The 18,397-nt window shown below is 43.3% G+C and overlaps 1 protein-coding gene across 5 annotated transcripts in view; it reads left to right on the top strand.

Moving 5' to 3' along the window:
• The window catches only part of MGAT5 (alpha-1,6-mannosylglycoprotein 6-beta-N-acetylglucosaminyltransferase), a 325,140-nt gene that overhangs the window by 59,516 nt on the left and 247,227 nt on the right, over positions 1–18,397 (top strand). For 3 of the 5 annotated variants that reach the window (XM_030800827.1, XM_030800828.1, XM_030800825.1), the window contains exon 1: positions 9,043–9,365. The exons of the other annotated variants lie outside the window; for them this stretch is intronic. The gene's annotated coding sequence lies outside the window, so the exon portion shown is untranslated. Of the gene's footprint in view, positions 1–9,042; positions 9,366–18,397 lie in introns of those variants that run through there. 5 annotated transcript variants of the gene reach the window in all.

Here is an 18,397-nt window from a genome sequence, read left to right as displayed (position 1 = left end):
TTGAGAGAAAACAAAGGGAAGATAATTTGAAAGAGCTGCGGATACTTTCTCAGCGATACCGTGTCTCGCCTAAACATTTGTTCTCATTTCTTTCTCTAGTTTACTTTGTGTATTTAAGTGTATTTATTTGAATAATAGATATACATGTTAAGAATTCAAAAGGTACTTTGAAGCCTTCCTCCCCAGAAGTAAGCAATGTACCTGATTTCTTGTGTACTCTTCCAAAGATGTTCTAACAGTGACTCTCAACCAGGGACAATTTTGTTCTCCATGGTCATTTTTACGTCTTGGTGGAGGTTGGGAGAGTGTTACTGGCAGCTTCCAGTAGGTAGAGTCCAGGGATGCTGCTAAACATCCTACAATGCACAGGACAGTCCCCATAGCCAAGAATTATCCAGCCCAAATAGTAGTGTTGAGGTTGAGAAACGCTGCTCTACACTCATGTAAACCGGAAGGGCTTACGTGTGTCCACAAGAGCTTTTGTGCCTAAACTTGTTTTTCTTGTGTGGTTGGGAGGTTTTTGTTGGTGTGGTTCCTTTTGTCTCCTGAGGGTGGGGCAACGGAAAAGGTCCTCTCCAGGTGCAGCTGTTGTGAGGGGGCACATTGTCTGTAGAGGCTGAAAACAATCTGACCTCAGCCAGTCTGTTTTTTTTCTTTTCTTTTCTTTTCTTTTTTATCACAATGCATGAGCAGTTCTAAGCTGGTGATAAAATACTTCCTGAAAAATCTTTGGTTTGTCTAAATTCTAAATAATTGCTACTGTCACTAATGACATATGCATAGATAAACACATATATATTTATATATACACCTCAGATTAGTGCACTTCTTACACCTTAATTATTGCATGCCACATGAAAGTTAATTTGGAGAACTCCCTATTACACAGTTTGTCCCAATGCACATGGACTCAGCTCCACACTTTGCCTTGAGTAATTTCCTGTTTAGAATTGTTGGAGCTTCCTCTAGGTGCAGTTCACATCTCTAACCCTTATGGTACAATATGCTCTTGTGTTTGGAGATTTGTAATAAAAAATGATAGCACAGTTTAAGGTGAAGCAACAGAACTTGATTTTCTTCACTTCTCTCATTGGTGTGATCACTGGGAGATTTTATGTGTGATTTAAAATGTAAAACGGTGAAGAAGTGAACTGTGAGTATAACATCTGGTTAAGTGCATATGGTATGCTTTGGTAGTTCATAGAAGAAATATAATATTGAGGCTCAGAAATAACTTTAAAATTGACACTCTTTCTAAATAGTTGTTTTCAAAACTAAAGAATGATTCAAAAGGATGTTATGATTATTGATTATTACATGATTATTAGAAATAATTTTGTATGGAGGAGGGAATTTCAATTAGTGATCTGACCTATTGTCATCTATCATAGCTATACGCCATATATAGGATGGTTGAGATCTTCAAGAGAAATGAGTGAGAGAATGAAAGCAGGCCCAAACAATGTTATTTCTGTTGATCTGTGGCATCTGCCCACAGGAAACTGGTGCTCTTTTAAATGCTACATAGAACTGAAATTCTGACCCATGATGGTCTTTGTGAGAGTAGACCAAACTCTGCCCTTCATCCTCAGTATTTTAAGACTTTGTGTTGATTGATACATTTATACAAAGAACACTGCACACATCATTGGTATGCAGCATGATTTACAACCAAACACACCTGTGTTAGGAGTACCTAGGTGGAGAAACAAAACATGGACAGCCCTGGAAGCTCCTCGTGTTCCCGTTTCTGGTCACTGTCACCACCACCCCATCACAAGCGTTCTTAATCACTGCATTGACTTCTAACAGCACAGATCAGTTTTACCTGTTTTTCTTTGTTACATAAATGGAATTATATGTTACAGATTGTAAGATTAATTTTTTTTTTTTTTTTTTTTTTTTTTTTGAAACAGAGTCTCCCTTTGTTGCCCAGGCTAGAGTGCAGTGGCCTGATCTCGGCTCACTGCAAGCTCCGCCTCCCGGCTTCATGCCATTCTCTTGCCTCAGCCTCCCGAGTAGCTGTGACTACAGGCACCCACCACCACACCTGGCTAATTTTGTTTTTGTATTTTTAGTAGAGACAGGGTTTCATTGTGTTAGCCAGGATGGTCTCGATCTCCTGACCTCGTGATCCACCCACCTCGGCCTCCCAAAGTGCTGGGATTACAGGAGTGAGCCACCGTGCCTGGCCATAAGATTAATTTTTAACCAATTTCTTGGTTTTGATTCTAACTGTTGATATTTGAAATATTCCCAAATGTGGCAATTAAACAAACTGGGCAATTTTCAGTGGTAGATTCACAAAAATTCCTTGTTCCATGCATGAGTTCACTAATCATAATATTGTTCTTCAAGGTAGTAAAATTAATACGGTTGCTTTCATAATGAAGACAACAACATAATTACATCACTCGTTGGGCTTTAGAACTTTATTTGGAAGGAAGGTAATATAGAAATTAGGTTTGTGTTCATGTATGGATTGAAGCAATCAAGTTCATTTGAAGCTAGAGTAACTTACAAGCTTAAGATTTGACCAATAAGCTGGGTACACTGTATAGAAACTTATCATTGGATTTGAGTTGGAAACAATAGCATTGCAGTGCAATCTTACTACATCAGTGTATTACATTCTGAATACCATTTTCTGAGTGGTAGTAGTCTTGTCTATAGAAACTGAATGGATAGCCTGCTTAATAGTTGAAGTTTGGGCCAGGAGGAGCTGAAATTGCCCTTCATGCCATGGGGAAATGGAGCACTCAGTTTGAAGGCCCTTAGTAATGTGGAACTGTTAAATTCACTTTAAACTATTATTTTTAAAAAATAGGCTGTCTGCAGCTATCATCCATGGTGAGGATTTGTATTCTCCTTCTTGGATCTGTCACGGGCTGGCTCGCTCATGTTGAGCAAGGCGGCCAAGTTTGGAGCTTGATGTGGCTTCCACTGAGGTGTTACGTGGGCAGCAGGCCATGCGGGACATGAAAAATGTTTGCCATGCAGTTTCTGTTGGTCCCAGCAGAGATGAAAATGAACAGTTCTAGCAAAATTGCTAAGTCAGGGATGTTTGTCTCTGTAAAGTTGCTTTTTTAGCTCACTTAATTTTTTTTTTTGTCTGTGAAAGCCTTTCTCTTTTTTAATTCTCCCCTTCAGTGGTTTCTAGCCATCTTCTCTAATTAAAATAAAGAATCTTAGCTTTATTTTTTTGAAACTTACTTGTACCCACTTTCTAAATCTGCCTTTATTTTTTGTATTTTCCCCCCTCTGATGATGGAGAAGCAATGGTTGCAAGTAAAAACCAGTTCAGGAGGAAACTGTATCTGAGACGGGAAATGGATCATGTTGCTTGTGAGTTTCAGGGCTCTTCAAAGTCAACCTTCGAGGACGGGAGTCCTGAGTCCTACTGTGGCATTTCAGGCCCCTGCCCACTTTGGCCTCTCTAGGCTCTCCTTGGCCTCTCCCTGCCTGCCTTTACATTCCAGCCTGCAGGGAAGGGTACCGTTGAGTGTGACTGGTGCTAGTTCTGCTCCGGGCATGTGCTCTTCTCTCTGCTGGGGATGCCTTCCCCACCGTCTTCTCTTTGCCCTTCAAGGCTCCTTCCAGAAGCTAGAACTCGTTCCTTTTCAGAGAAGTCTTCCTTCATCCTCTTGGATCATGTGGGAGATGTTTCTTCTGTGTTCTTGGAATACTGTGTGCATATCATACACTGCTGCATTTGCACACTGCTGTGAACCCAGGATCCACAATGGTGCCTGGCACATAGTAGAGCCTCAACAAATACTTCTTGTAGTAGGGTACAGACACATCAGTAGATAATTATAAAACATAATTACTGATGGGTCTGTACCTCACTACATTTTGAGAGCAGAGAACATGACTGAGCAGAGAGCATGACTGTTTACATATTCAGTGCCTGACAGAGGTGCTCAGAAGTGTCTGCATCTCCATGCAAGGCTGGCCAGAGGGGGGACATTGCAGAGGCAAGGGAGACTTTTCTTTGCTCTGCAGTCATTTATTTTATTTCAATAGTTTGGGGAAACAGTTAGTTATTGGCTACATGAATATATTTTTTAGTGGTGATTTCTGAGATCTTGGTGCACCTGTCCCTCGAGCAGTATATGCCAAGTGAAGTAACTCAGGGATGGAAAACCAAATATTATATGTTCTCACTTATAAGTGGGAACTAAGCTGTGAGGATGCAAAGGCATAAGAATGATATGATGGACTTTGGGGACTCTGGGGGAAGGATGGGAGTGGGTCAGGGACAAAAGACTACATATTGGGTACAGTGTACTCTGTAGTCATTTATATGAAGTCTTGAGTCCTTATGGGCAGAACCTCATCCTGCAGCCCTGTGGTCATCGAGGGAATTCCAGAATGCTGAAGGATAAGAACTATGCCTTTCAATCCCCTATCTTTACCCCTCTTGTTTTCCAAATGGGAATGGCTTTGTGGATGTGAAGGTGCTGATGAAAGTGTTCGTGTCTCAGAGAAAATGCTTGACGTTGATGCTGATTACTTTGCTGATTGCCAATGCAGGAAAACATCAGTAAAAAAGAAACTTAAAAGTGGGTTATGTAAAGGCAGTGTTAATTATCATCCTTTAAAGGAACTAATTGCCATTTTTACGTGATTACTGTGCAGCCAACAAGGGCCCTGTATGTTGCATATCTTGTTTCATTTCTGCAGTAATTTTGATATAAGTGCTTAACTGACTCAGGTACTGGGCCCCTAGATTCATATCAGTGATATTTTTTTCGGTTCCCAGAAAAAGAAATTAAACAACAGAATAGAGCTTTCCCAATTTTAAGACCATCTTTCCCTAACCTGCTCAATTTTGGGGCAATTGCTTATCTGCCAGTGAGTACCAACGAGTGGCAAAATGAATAACCAAGGAAAAATCCAGATCTTGTAGGGAAGTGGAGAGATAGAATATTTTCTGCATTCTTTGGAGATGCAGAGGCTGCTGTCCACAGCATGGTTCTGTTTCCCCGAGTCCGATTGCTCCTGGTTCAGAAGAAGAGAATCCATGTTGCAGGATCGCCTGGTGTTCTGCTGAGAGCCTGTGATGTTTGGGTTCTGCTGTCCTCATGAGGCTGAGGACCCGCAGATTATGAATAGAGGCACCTGTGTGGGGCTTGGGGCTTGGGGCTTGGGGCTCACATAGCATGACTTACTGTTTGCAACTTGAGGGAAAGAAAGCAAGAGAGAAGACTGATCCCAAATTGTCAGAAGACAGATTCCTCAATCCTGCCTGTCTCCCCAAATGGGAAAGAGCAGATCAACATGGAAGGGTCCAGTTAAAGGCCAGTTATGATTTTAGCCTGGAATGTGTCGGCCTTTTGTGTAGTGAGAGTTACTCTGGATGGAACACACTGTGCTGTCCTAGTGATGGGGGGATTTTGCCCAATCTAATGGGCAGGGACGAGGTGTGTAAAGACTGAGCTGCCAGAGGGGATAGTCAAGGAAAAAAGAGCCCTGGAGTCGTTTCTTTTTTTTTTTTACCTGGAATTTCTGCCCACCCATTTACTGGCAGAGAGGATTTGAGATGTCAGTGCCACTTACCTCAGATTCAGAGAAATTCATCAATTAAGGAGCACTTGTTGGCCTTTTTGCATACATGTTGGGTTGTCAAATGATTTTGTAGGGACTCCATGTCTTCTTAGGGTTAGAATCGGAGCACGTTAATTGGAGCAGTTGGCTGAGTCTGATGGATGATGTTGCCTTCTGGGCTTAGCAGGTGACAGGATGTGAACCAGGTGTGCCTTGTCCCTGCCAGCTGGTGTGGATAGCATGGATGCCCAAGATTGTGGATCGTGCCTTTACTCTGTATTACCCAGTCAGTGATGGCATCATCAAAGTCATTCATTCCTTCATTTGACATGCATTGATTGAGGTCCTACTCTGCACTCAGAATTGTTCTAGGCACTGGAGGTACAGTGGTGAATAAAGACAGAGGAAGAAACAGGCAAATCTGATGTCAGGTGGAGATTCAGGCTGTGAAGAAAAACCAAGTAGGGCAGGAGATGGTGCCGCGTGGAGAGCTATTCTGGGTTGGGTGATCCAGGAGGCTGCTTGAGGGAGTGATGTTTGAGCAGAGTGCCAAGGCAGTATCCAAGGTGAAGAAAGTTCCATGAGGAAGAGAGGGTACCTGCAGGGTTCTTGAGGCAGGAACAAACTTGACCTAGCTTGAGGGCCATGTGAGTGGAGTAAAGGGAGCCAGGGGCTGAGTGTGGAGGGCAAGTAGTGCCCGTATATGGAGAGCCTTGCTGGGCAGGGCTCAGAACTTGGGTTCCGCCATGATTATGATGGACTTGTGTGAAGGATTTTGAGCAGGAGGATGTCCTGAATTGATTGGATTTGTTTTTACAAGGATCATTCCACTTGCATGGAGAATTGACTGTAAGGGGCAAGAATAGAAGCAGATATCAACTAGGAAGTTATGACAATCTTCCAGTAGAAGTGATTGTGACATGGACTCAGGTGAGGGGAGGGAGATAGTGATAAGGGGTTGGATGCATCCGTTGAGAATGAATTGGCCCCTCTCTGACTTTATCTACTGCTACCTTTCCTATGATTTATTTCACTCCGGCCACACACGTTGTCTTTTAGTTCCCCCAGATCTTTACTTGCTCTGTTTCTTTGAATTCTTACCATTTCTTGAAGTTATACACACGTGCATGTACATGCACACACATGTATGTTTGCCCATTCCTTCTTTGTCTCTCCTTCTGGCATGTAAGTGTCATGAGGGCAGGCAGGGACTTTGTCAACTTTGTTGCTATGTCTCGAGTGTCTAGAATGTTGCTCTGCATGCAGCAAATGTTCAAAATATTGATCGGATAAGTGAATGAAATTGAAAGGCCACCCACTGATCTCCTTATTATATAATTTTTATTTGAAAAATTTCCACCATGACTGCCTGAGGTTTTAATTGCTACACTAAACACACTGAAAACTTCAAACTGTATTATCAATTTAATAAAAGTGAAGAAGTATTGAACACTTTAAGTAATAGGGAAAAATAAGGGAGAGGAGGTTTGTGTCAGCCGTGGAGAGATTCTGCCTGTGGTGAAGGAGACAGTGCTGAAAAGGAAAAACTTTGAACCTCTTCATTTATTGCAGTGAAATTTGTCACTTTTATTCACATCCAGTACCATCTAGCTGCTAATTTGTGTTTTTGTTGGAAAAGACTTTCAGGGAAATAGTTAACCTCCCTCAGTGCTGTGTTCTCAAAATTAGTTTTCCTGAGCTGCAGTCAAAGCTGGATAATTTTGCCATCAAAAAAGCACACATTCTTCCCTAAGGAAATCGGCATGAGGCCATTCTAAGGACAGAGAATGGGAGCAAGTGGGGATAGAGAGTAGTGGCTGTCCAAGGGCCCTCAAGGGTAGGCAGCCATAAGGCACAGCTTTTCCTGTAGACTTGTGGCTAAGGGACAGCCTCTAGGGATGGAGGAGCTTTTTCTTTGAATCCTGGCACCTCTGCCATGTGGTCTTGCACGAGTCCCTTAACCACTCTATGCCTCAGTGCTCTCATCTGTAAAGTGGGAATGATACAGTACCTACCCTATGAGGCTGCTGTGATGATTGAGTTAATACATGTGGAAGGTCTTAGAACTATGTCTGGGGTAGCAAGTACTTAAAACATCTTAGCTGTTACTAAATGGAAGAAGATTGTTGGTCATTAACAGTTGGCATAAATATTGGTAGATAAAAGTTGTGTTATTTGGACCTGAGTGTTGAACTGGTGTGTAGCACTTGAATTGACTGGAAAAAGGAGGTGGTGGTGGGTGTGTTCTGACACCTCCTAGTATAGTACAATACAGTTCTATTGTAACCACCCAGAGTTAGTGCAGACCCCATCAGTTAAAGGGTATGGTTCCCAACAAGGCTGTTCCCACTTCAGATGTCCACTGTAAGTAGGACTTCCAGGCCATTTACCCGTTTGACTGACTGGTTACAATCCAAGGGGTTCCCATGGCCTTCTCAGGTTTGATAATTTACTAGAATGAATCTCAGAACTCAGGAAAGCACTATATTTTCAACGATGGTTTTATTATAAAGGGTCTTAAGTTAAGGCCAGTCAAATGAAGAGACACATAGGCTGATGTATGGGAGGGTCCCGAATGCAGAGCTCCTGTGTATTGTCCCTTGGAACTAGGGTGTGTCACCTGCCTGGCACATTGATGTGTTCACCAACCACAAAGCTCCAGTGAGCCTGGTGTCCAGAGTTTCTATTGGGGTTTCGTTACATAGGTAGGATTGATTGAGTACAACCACGTGGCCAATGATTCAATTTCCAGTCCCCTCCTTTCCCCCTCTCTGGATTGGGCTGGCTTAGAACCCTGATCCTCTAATTGCATGGTTGGGTTTTCTGGTGGCCAAACTGCAGCCTGAGTCATCTCATCTTAGTGTAAACTCAGGTGTGATCCAAGGGGTTTATCAAAAATAAATACACTCCTACTATGCAGGTAGTCCAAGGATTTTGAACCCTCCCTCTTCCCAACCAGGGGCAAAGGCCAGTCAGATTATTTACTGTACAATAGGGAGATTATATGTGAGATAGCAAAATACAAGATGGTGGCCTGGGAAGGGCTGCTTGGGAGAAGTGGGCCCAGCTCTTTTCTCATGTTGGTGCTGCTGCTCTAATCCAATGTCAGGTTGGGCTTCTGGTTATGCAATAACATATGACTAACCTCATGGCTCTAGTTTTTTTGTTTGTTTGTTTGTTTGTTTTGAGACAAAAGTCTCGCTCTGTTACCAGGCTGAAGTGCAATGGCGGGATCTTGGCTCACTGCAACCTCTGCCTCCTGGGTTCAAGCGATTCTCCTGCCTCAGCCTCCCGAGTAGCTGGGACTACAGATGCCTGCCACCATGACCAGCTAATTTTTGTATTTTTGTTAGAAACAGGTTTTCACCGTCTTGGCCAGGATGGTCTCCATCTCCTGACCTCATCATCCGCCCACCTCGGCCTCCCAAAGTGCTGGAATTACAGGCGTGAGCCACTCACCGTGCCTGGCCTCTTTCCTTTTCTTTAGAATAACTTTATTTAGTCTCATGGCAATTAAGTTGTCTTCTGGAATTTTATGGTGACCTTTTACTAAATATACCACGAATACTGCTTTTCTGAGTTTGAGTCTTTGGAGAATGTGGTTTTAAAACTTTCTGTGACACTTTGGGAATCCACTGAGTTGCTAGTTATAAGCTATCTTTCTGGCTTTCAGATATGCCCTTCTGAATAAATGCACCCCAACTTTGGATGGACATGGGGTGCTGGCTTGTGGATGGGCAGGCTGTCTTTCTGCTTTAAGCATCTGAAGTTCTTGGCCACTGAAGACTTGTAATCTGGTGATGGGCAGGCTTGTGGTAAGATCTTTTTTGTGGTCTTCCTTGCTATCTCAATTATTAGTGAACACTCACCTGATTTTCCCATGTTTGATTTTTGTAGCAAGTGTGGTTTCTGTAGTTCATTTCTTTGATTTGCTATTTTTCTCTTGCTACTGCAGACTTCTCACTTTCATGAATTTCACAGTACCTGCAATTAAAGATTGAATGTTCCCGGGGGTATTTTCATTTTATCTGAAGAGTTTGTAGTCCCAGCTCCCTTCCCCACCACCCAACTCCACAACAACAAAAATTCTGTAGATTAGCATTACTCCAAAGGACTTGATGAGGATTTGATTGGAGCCCAAGTGGCTGGAGCACCCTAACTAGTTACAAAGCTCAAGGGAGGCCCTTTGTTTTCAAATCTCCTCTCCTTTGTTTTTGTTTTTTTTGAGACAGGCTCTCTTTGCACAGGCTGGAGTGCAGTGGCATGATCCAGGAACACTACAGCCTCAACCTCCCCAGGCTCAGGTGATCCTCCCACCTCAGCCTCCCGAGTAGCTGGGACTACAGGTGCATGCCACCATGGCTGGCTAATTTATGTATTTTTTTTTTTTTTTTATAGAGATGGGGTTTTGCCATGTTGCCCAGGCTGGTCTTGAATTCCTGTGCTCAAGTGATCTGCCCGCCTCGGCCTCCCAGAGTGCTGGGATTACAAGTATGAGCCAGTGCATCCAGTCAGCTATTTAAAAAAATTTTTTTAGAGACAGAATCTTGCTAAGTTGCCCAGGCTGGTGTCCAATTCTTGGGCTCAGCCCATCCTCCTGCTTTGGAACGTTTCATGTTCCCAAGCCGAAACTGTGTCCCTCCCCACCAGTCCCTGGCACCGTCTGTTCTTTTTCTGAATTATGTGCCTGGCACATAGTACGCACCCAGTACCTGTTGTGATTGTGATTTTTATTAGTAATAGTTGGCCGCACCTAATTGGCATGTGCTGTTTTAAAGTGACAATAAAACGTACACGACAAACTTTGAGAGCATGGGGTATTGTCATGGTTTGAATGTGTCCTCCAAAGTTCACGTGTTGGAAACATCCCAATGCAGTACTGTTTACAGGTGAGAACTTTAAGAGGTGATTAAGTCATGCAGACTCAACCCTCCTGAATGGATGAATGGGGTTATCGCGGGAGCGCGGGGGTTATCGCGGGAGCGCGGGGGTTATCGCGGGAGCGCGGGGGTTATCGCGGGAGCGCGTTCCTGATGAAAGAGTGGGTTCGCCCCCTCGCCCACTACCCCCCTCCCACCAGCAGGTTCCAGATGGAAGGGTGGGTTCGCGCCCTCTTTCACCTCCTCCTCCTCCTTGCGGGAGCGGGTTCCTGATGGGAGGGTGGGTTCGCGCCCTCCTCCTCCTGGCGCGAGCGAGTTCCTGATGGGAGGGTGGGTTCTCGCCCCCCCCTCCTCCTCCTCCTCCCTCCTCCTCCTCCTCCTCTTCCTCCTCCTCTTTCTCTTGGCGTGAGCGGGTTCCTGATGGGAGGGTGGGTTCGCACCCCCCTCCCCCTCCCCCTCCCCCTCCCCCTCCCCTCCCCCTCCCCCTGCTTGCGCTAGCAGGTGCCTGATGGTAGGGTGGTTTCGTGCCCTCCTCCTCCTCCTCCTCCTCCTCCTCCTCCTCCTCCTCCTCCTCGCGCGAGCGGGTTCCCGATGGGTGGGTGTGTTCACGCCCTCCTCCTCCTGCTCACGCCAGCAGCTTCCCGATGGAAGGGTGGGTTCGTGCCCTCCTCCTCCTCCTCCTCCTGCCGTGCCGCTCCTGATGGTGGGTTCGCCCCTCCCCTGCGCGCAGCTTCCTGATGGTGGGGTGGGTTCGCGCCCTCTTCCTCCTGCTTGCGCCAGCAGCTTCCTGATGGTGGGGTGGGTTCGCGCCCTCCTCGCGTGAGCGGGTTCCTGATGGAAGGGTGGGTTCGCGCCTTCCTCCTCTTCCTGGCGCGAGCGGGTTCCTGATGGAAGGGTGGGTTTGCGCGCTCCTCGCGCGAATGGGTTCCTGATGAAAAGGTGGGTTCGCGCATTTTTTCTCCTGCTTGCGCGAGCGGGTTGCTGATGAAAGGGTGGGTTTGGCCCTCTCCTTTTCTCTTTCTCCTCCTTTTCTCTTTCTCCTCCTTTTCTCTTTCTCCTCCTTTTCTCTTTCTCCTCCTTTTCTCTTCCTCCTCCTTTTCTCTTCCTCCTCCTCCTCTTCTCTTCCTCCTCCTCTTCTCTTCCTCCTCCTCCTCTTCTCTTCCTCCTCCTCCTTTTCTCTTCCTCCTCCTCTTCTCTTCCTCCTCCTCTTCTCTTCCTCCTCCCATGCGTGTGCTCTTGCATTGTGGGGTGACTTGGCAAGAATGCCCTCAAATGCAGGCCCCTTGAACTTGGGCTTTTGCAGCCTCCAGACCTGCAAGAAATAAATCTGTGTTCTTTACTTGTCTCAAGGGTTCTGTCATAGCAGCACAAATTGGAATGAAACAGGTATGCAGGCATCCTTATATCTTGCTAGCTATATCTTGCTAGTTTTGGGGATATAAATCAGTACAATTTTACTGAAAGAAACATGGGATATCACTGTTACACAAGCCTAAAAATCCTCGTATTATTGTATCAGATAATTCCTTTACTCTAAGGAAATATACAGAGGTATGATATACAAATGTTAGGAGTGAAAGACTATTGCATTACTTTTTTGAATTTTTTTATTTTTTATTTTTATTTTTTAAATGGAAAAATTGAACAAATTAAATGTCTAGTACTGTGGGATTATTTAAGTAAAACATGCAATTATTACTTAGCTTTTAAATTGTGGTAAAATATTTATCATGGGAAAATGTTTAAAATCTGTTGTGATATAAAAGGCTGTAAGAAAGCGAGCATAAATATAAGTGTATTTTTGTGATATATGTGTATGGATGATATACCATATATGAGAATATATATGGAACATACTAAAATTTTACCATCTGTAGGGAGTGGAATGATGACTGATGTTTAAAACAAATTTTCTTTGTGGTTTTCCAGTATTTAATAAAATTTTTGTGATCAAGTATTTTGGTCTATTAGAAAAAAAAACAGTAATTTCACTTGGAAAAGTGATATTTCGATTGGCTCTGTGAGGTTATTTTTATTTTTATGTTTTGTTTTTTTTTTTCCTTGAGACAAGGTCTTGCTGTGTTACCCAGGCTAGAGTACAGTGATGCGGTCATGACTCACTGCAGCCTTGAATTCTCAGATTCAAGCAATTCTCCTATCTCAGCCTCCCAAGCAGCTGGGACTACAGGGATGTGCCAACATGCCCAGCTACTTTATTTTGTAGAGATGGGGTCTCCCTGTGTTGCACAGACTCTTCTTGAACTCTTGGACTCAAGCAGTCCTCCCACTTCAGCCTCCTGAATATCTGGGATTATAGACATGTACCACATCCAGCTGTTACATGAGGTTAAAAGAGAACGATCCCCAGGGGGAGAACCTGGCAAAATGGGCCTGTTTATAGGGGTCCCCAGCACCCAGTGGCTAGCTGGCTCCTCACACAGCAGCTGCCCTTGTGCCCAGGCGGTGGTGGACATGCCCCCTAAGCCCGCCTTCCTAGCCCTCTTGGGAGGCCCAGCCTGAATGTGAGTGAGCCCCTCTGAGTTTTTTGACATCAGAGGATACAGGGCAATCTCCCCTCTCTTACATACCCCAAATCTGTGTGTGTGTGTGTGTGTGTGTGTGTGTGTGTGTGTGTGTGTGTTTGACAAGTTTCTAGCCCAGGCCTTGTGGGGTTTGCTGGGAGAGTGTTTTAATCAATCGTGTTGAAAGTTGGCTTCTGCTAGATCCCATTTTTGGATCCCATTTTCCAGGCCTGTTAAATCTTCCTGGCACACCTAACTCAAGACATTTATGTCCTTGTACTTTTGTGCATAAAATCTTAAAACGAGTAAAAATAAACTTGCCTGCTGCTCAGAATTGACCCTGAGCAATATATCTTCCACTGGACACTGGTGCCAGATGGTATTGCACCTCCTACTGGGTTAATGAACAGGCATTTGCCGAAAACCTTGAGTTGCTCTTGAATCATTCCATGCACTTTCAATACAAAACTCTGCCAGTGGCAATTTGCATTTGTTTCTTTTTCTCTCCTTCTTTCTATTTTAGGAAGGAGAAAGAGGTGACACTTTCTGGAATAATTTCCTATGAATGAATTGAATCAGTTTTATTGCTGGTATTGTTATAAATCTGTATCCCTAAATAACTGTGTTGTGCCAACTTGGGGGCACAGAGTAAATTTCTTCTCGGAGCTGTCTGCAATGATGGCTTTAAAATGCACTTCAACTTCTGCATTAGGTGGTGCAGGATACTTATATATTAGTTTGTGGGGGTGGGGGTAGAAAAAATGGTCCTTGTGGCTTTAATACTACTGCTGTTACAGTTTTCCACATGTATTCTTGATCCTTTATTCTTACTACAACCTTGGACAATTACAAGGGGGTGGAGGGTGGGATATTACCTCTAAGTCTACTTATTAGTCAGTATCTTGAAGATGAGCTATGTCTGTGTGCTTTTCAGTAATAATAAGTGTTTGAATCAATCTAATCTTTTGCTCACACTCTAGGAAACAGATGATAGGGGGTGTTTAGAGTCCTTGAGTTTTGGTCCTGCTAGCATACATTCTCCCCCTCCCCCGGGAGGTCTAGATACTTCAAGGTATAGATATAGAGAGTACTGTCTTGCTTCTGTCATTGAAGCAGATTGTGAAATCTTGCCCGCTTCACCAGGACTTTGGAGAGACAGGAGTGTTCTCCAAATCTGCCCTCACTTTGTGTACTGTTCAAGGCCCTGGTGGAATATCTTCCATGAGCATTTGCGCCCCCTTCTTGATATTATTTGGTATTTTGTGGTTCAGGTTGTTCACGTTGCTGTAAGAACCTCACTTCCGGAAGCTGATAATGCAGTTGAAGTTGGGTGCTCTTTTACTAATATCTAGTCTTTTATCTGTAGTCTGAGTGGATTGTTCAGACTTAAAAGGTCCAGCAGCATTTTATTTATGACTGGCTGTGAAAGTCACAGATCTATTTTATTTTTATGGCCTGTAATCTCAAATATCTCCCAGAACACAGTTGGCATCCATATAATGCATAGTGGAGGTTGTTAACCTCCAGGACCGAAACACCCTTTGGAATATTCTTGTGAACAGTTTGGATTCCTTCAGGTTCCTAAACCAATGGCTCATTTCTTACCCACCTAAGAGGGTGACTTGAATCTGAATTAGCAGGTACTGTGTTAGACTTCAAACCTTATTAGTCATAAACAAATTTAATACCCCTTTACATTTTTAACTCAGAAAAAAGATTCAAGTGTGAATTTTCTGTTTCTAGACAAGGATTTATCTTTTCAAAAGTTCTGAAATCGCCTTTCAGTTTTAGTCTAGGCATTCTGTTCAACAATTCTTACGTTTTTATGTGCTTAAGTTAGAGTATGCTTTCCTAGAATTACCCTAGAAATGACAAGAAAGATTTAAAGCTTTAAATTCTGGAGTCTGAAATATCCCATAGTACCCTGTTCTTATCTCCCATATCGGCTGCAGCATGTGGTTTCATAATTTATGTACGTAGGTTTCCGTTTGTTTCACTGAGCTACTTGTGGATGAGTGTCCTTTGGCCTTACTCATTTTTTAATTCCTAGTACCTACTGCATTAAGTGAATCTCGTTGTAAAGTTCACCTAGAGCCTTTTTAACGTCTATAATCTTTTCTGTGTTTGATGTCTGGTGTGCATGAGCCTGTGTTTTAGGAAGAACTTGGAAAAACTTAATGGCTAGGTAATCTCATTTTCCGTAGTGGATTTTATTTGTGACAATTGTATTAAGAAATGGACTTTATTCTGTGTGCTGTGCTGGAGAATGTACTGGAAGACCAAGGGCGTCTGGGCTTTGCTGTGCCTATAACTGGCTTGTGATCTCCAGCAAGTCACTTAATATATCTGAGTGTCTAGAACAAATGGTCTAGAAAACCCCATTCCAAAAATTCCAGGGTAAAAAGTCAGGATGATCCTCATGAAACTAAAAGCAACTTTTTCCCCAACATATTATTCAAGGTGTAGTTCCCTGGAGCCTCCTCTGTAGTGCTCTGAACATGGTGCTCTTCGGAAATTGAATTTGCTCATTGCCTCTGTTGTTTCTTACCCATTAGTTAGACATTTAGTCTCTATGCCAAGCTGTAAGCAAGTTAGCAGAACTGGAAATTTTTGTGGAGCATAGAATTAATCGGTTTAGATATTCCTGTCCTTGGGAATTTACCTATTGTTGGTGTTTGAAAATATATTTTCCCCTTTCTTTGAAACGATTTTAGGCCATTGCCTCTGGTACTCAAGTACCAGTATGGAAGGTGTGAATGTGTGGTATATAGCCTTTTATTTTCAGATCTTAAGGCTTAAAAAAAAAAACTATGGATCCAAGGGAGCTTTTAAAAACACTTTAAAATACGTGTTTTGTTTTCTATTGAATGTAGGATTCATTTTCAAAGCAAAATGATCATTTAAAAATATGACAGCCCAGGTTTGTTAATGAGCTAGCAAATTGTTGCTGTTAAGTGCAAAATTGTTTTCCCATAAGGTTCAACTCCTAATGATAGTTGATGCTTGTAAGTGACATGGATCTTTAGCTCCGCTTTTATAGTTTAAAGGAAGCTTGTCCAGCCTGCGGGCCACCTGTGGCCCAGGATGGCTTTGAATGTGGCCCAACACAAATTCGTAAAGTTTCTTAAAAAATGGAATTTTTTTTAGCTCATCAGGTTTCCTTACTGTTAGTGTATTTTATGTGTGGTCCAAGACAGTTCCTCTAGTGTGGCCCTTTAGTGAAGCCAAAACATTGGCTGCCCCTGGTTTAAAGGCTGTGTCTCCTATCTCATATTTTAATAGGCTAAGTTGTACTGGTTTAACAGGAATATGTGTGTTTGATTTACAAGGGGACTTCCTAAAGTCGTGGCCTCTGCCTTTGAATTTTCAACTACTGTAAAAAATACTCTAAGGACAACCTTAACACAGTTAAATGGTTTCTTAATTAGTTCATCAAATATTTCTTGAGTTTTTACTGTGCCAGGTACTGGGATGTATGTGGTGGATGGTATGGGGGGTGGTCAGAGATACAAAGATGAAAAACTACTTCTGCCTTTAGGAACTCTGCAGATTGGTGGGTTAGCAGGTATGTATGCCCCAATATACTTCAGTCAATATTTCAAAGTCTTCCAAGCCCTTAGGAGTTGGAACATTTTTACGTTTGAACTTGACTGTGATGTTGTGGAACTTTCTAGCTCAGGAAGGGTCTTCTAGGCAGGGGAAACAGCATTAGCATTATGAGGTGATGCTAGACCTGTTCCAGAAATTGAGTAATTTATATGAGAGAGGCTGGTAGAAAATTCAATTCAAAAGGTCGGTTGAGACATTGAGTGACCAGAAAAGCAAAGCTTGTATTTTCAGGTGGATCTAGCACTTAAAAATTAGGATTTGAGATTAAAGAGAGATTTCTTGAACTTCCTGGTATAACTTGCTATCGTTTGGAGTCAAAGACGATGGTGTCCGCCATCTTGTTAGGCTAAGGAGGAAAAGGAAAGTATGAGGGATTTGCTTCTTGATCAGTCAGTAGTTCTTCTCATATTCCATGTAGGACGGAAAATCCTTGTATTAAGGAACATGTTCAGCTGCTCTAACAGAAACCTCAAACAATACTGATTTAAACAAGACAGTTTAGTTTCCTTTTACTTTAAAGTCAGCTAGAATGGCATTTCTGCCTGCTGAAGTTATAGGGGGCTGGGCTCCTTCCTTCTGGTTGCCCTGCCACCCCCGGTGTTGCTCTCCTTTGTATGCCCTGAAATAAAGGAGAAAAAAAGGGTGGGAGGAAGGGCAAGGAGGAATGATAACCCAGAGGTTGGGTAGATTTTTTTCTACTCCTGTTCCACTTGACAAAATATAATCACTCTGCCACTCAGCTGCAAGAGATAATTATACTCTGTAGTGAGATACTCTGCAGAATTCCTGCTCCTATGGAAGAAAGGGAGAATAGCTTTGGGGGAACAGTAAGGATCCAATATATCCCATTTGGGCCTTGTCATCTGTACCAGAAGCTATTGGTAACTAGAAATGATTTTTTAAGCCTGTATAGCCAAGAAGGGTAGCAATAGTCCTTGTTCTGCTGGTTCTTCATATTGAAAAATGAAACTGATTTTGTAAGCTGTATCTGCCTCTGCTAGCTCAGTGAGCCTGTTTGCCAGTCCTCAGTTGCCCTCCCTGAACTTTGCCATCATAGGCAACCCATGTGCACTGTGGAAGGTGCACTTTCCTTGCTGTCAAGCTCTGTGTAGCTCTGAAGATCACCAGCATTCTGACCCAGTGTTCTTCAGACTACAAAGCAGCTTCAGAACTACCAAGCAAGGCGCAGGAAGTTGGCTGGGAGATGCCTTTTACCCTTGAGCCTAGCTGGGTGTGTGAGGCTTGGCTGTTTTGGCCCATCTGGTCTCCATCCAAGGTGGCTGAGTTAAGATCTTTTGGGCATTGCGCTACAAAGCAGCTTGTCAAGCTGGAATTCCGTTGGTGTAGGGGAGCACAGTCAACTCACTCTGTCCATGTTCCTTATGGCAGCTGCCCTCAAACCTGCCTAGTGGTCAAAACTACCTGGAGAAGACTAATGGGTTCCTATGATATATCGTAGCGGATCAAGTAGTGCACGTTCTCAGGGAGGTGCCCAGGAGTGGACTTTTAAGCAAACACCTTCTCCAGGTAGGTCTGATCATGGGCGCACTTTGGGAACCACTGCTTTGCATTGTTCATCTTACTACTTATAACTTGGTAACTGCATCACGTTTCTCTTCCTTTGAGGGGCTTATGTTACAGCTTACCTTGTAAATCTTAGGTATTGAGTTGTTCCTGACACTCAGCAAGTATAAAAGAGGCCAAAGTTTATTTTTTGAATGAATGGTATTTGTGTGTTGTTCTGTAGCTCCCTTGAAATGTGTTCATGTGGCACATTGTCTTAAAACATTTTGGTTAACAGAAGGTAAAAATTAGCACACCAGGAAATGCTGCATT

Source organism: Nomascus leucogenys, chromosome 20, assembly GCF_006542625.1.
Source record: "Nomascus leucogenys isolate Asia chromosome 20, Asia_NLE_v1, whole genome shotgun sequence".
NCBI classification, from domain to species: domain Eukaryota; kingdom Metazoa; phylum Chordata; class Mammalia; order Primates; family Hylobatidae; genus Nomascus; species Nomascus leucogenys.
The sequence above is the reverse complement of the archived record's forward strand: the minus strand, read 5'-3'. Positions and strand labels throughout refer to the sequence as shown.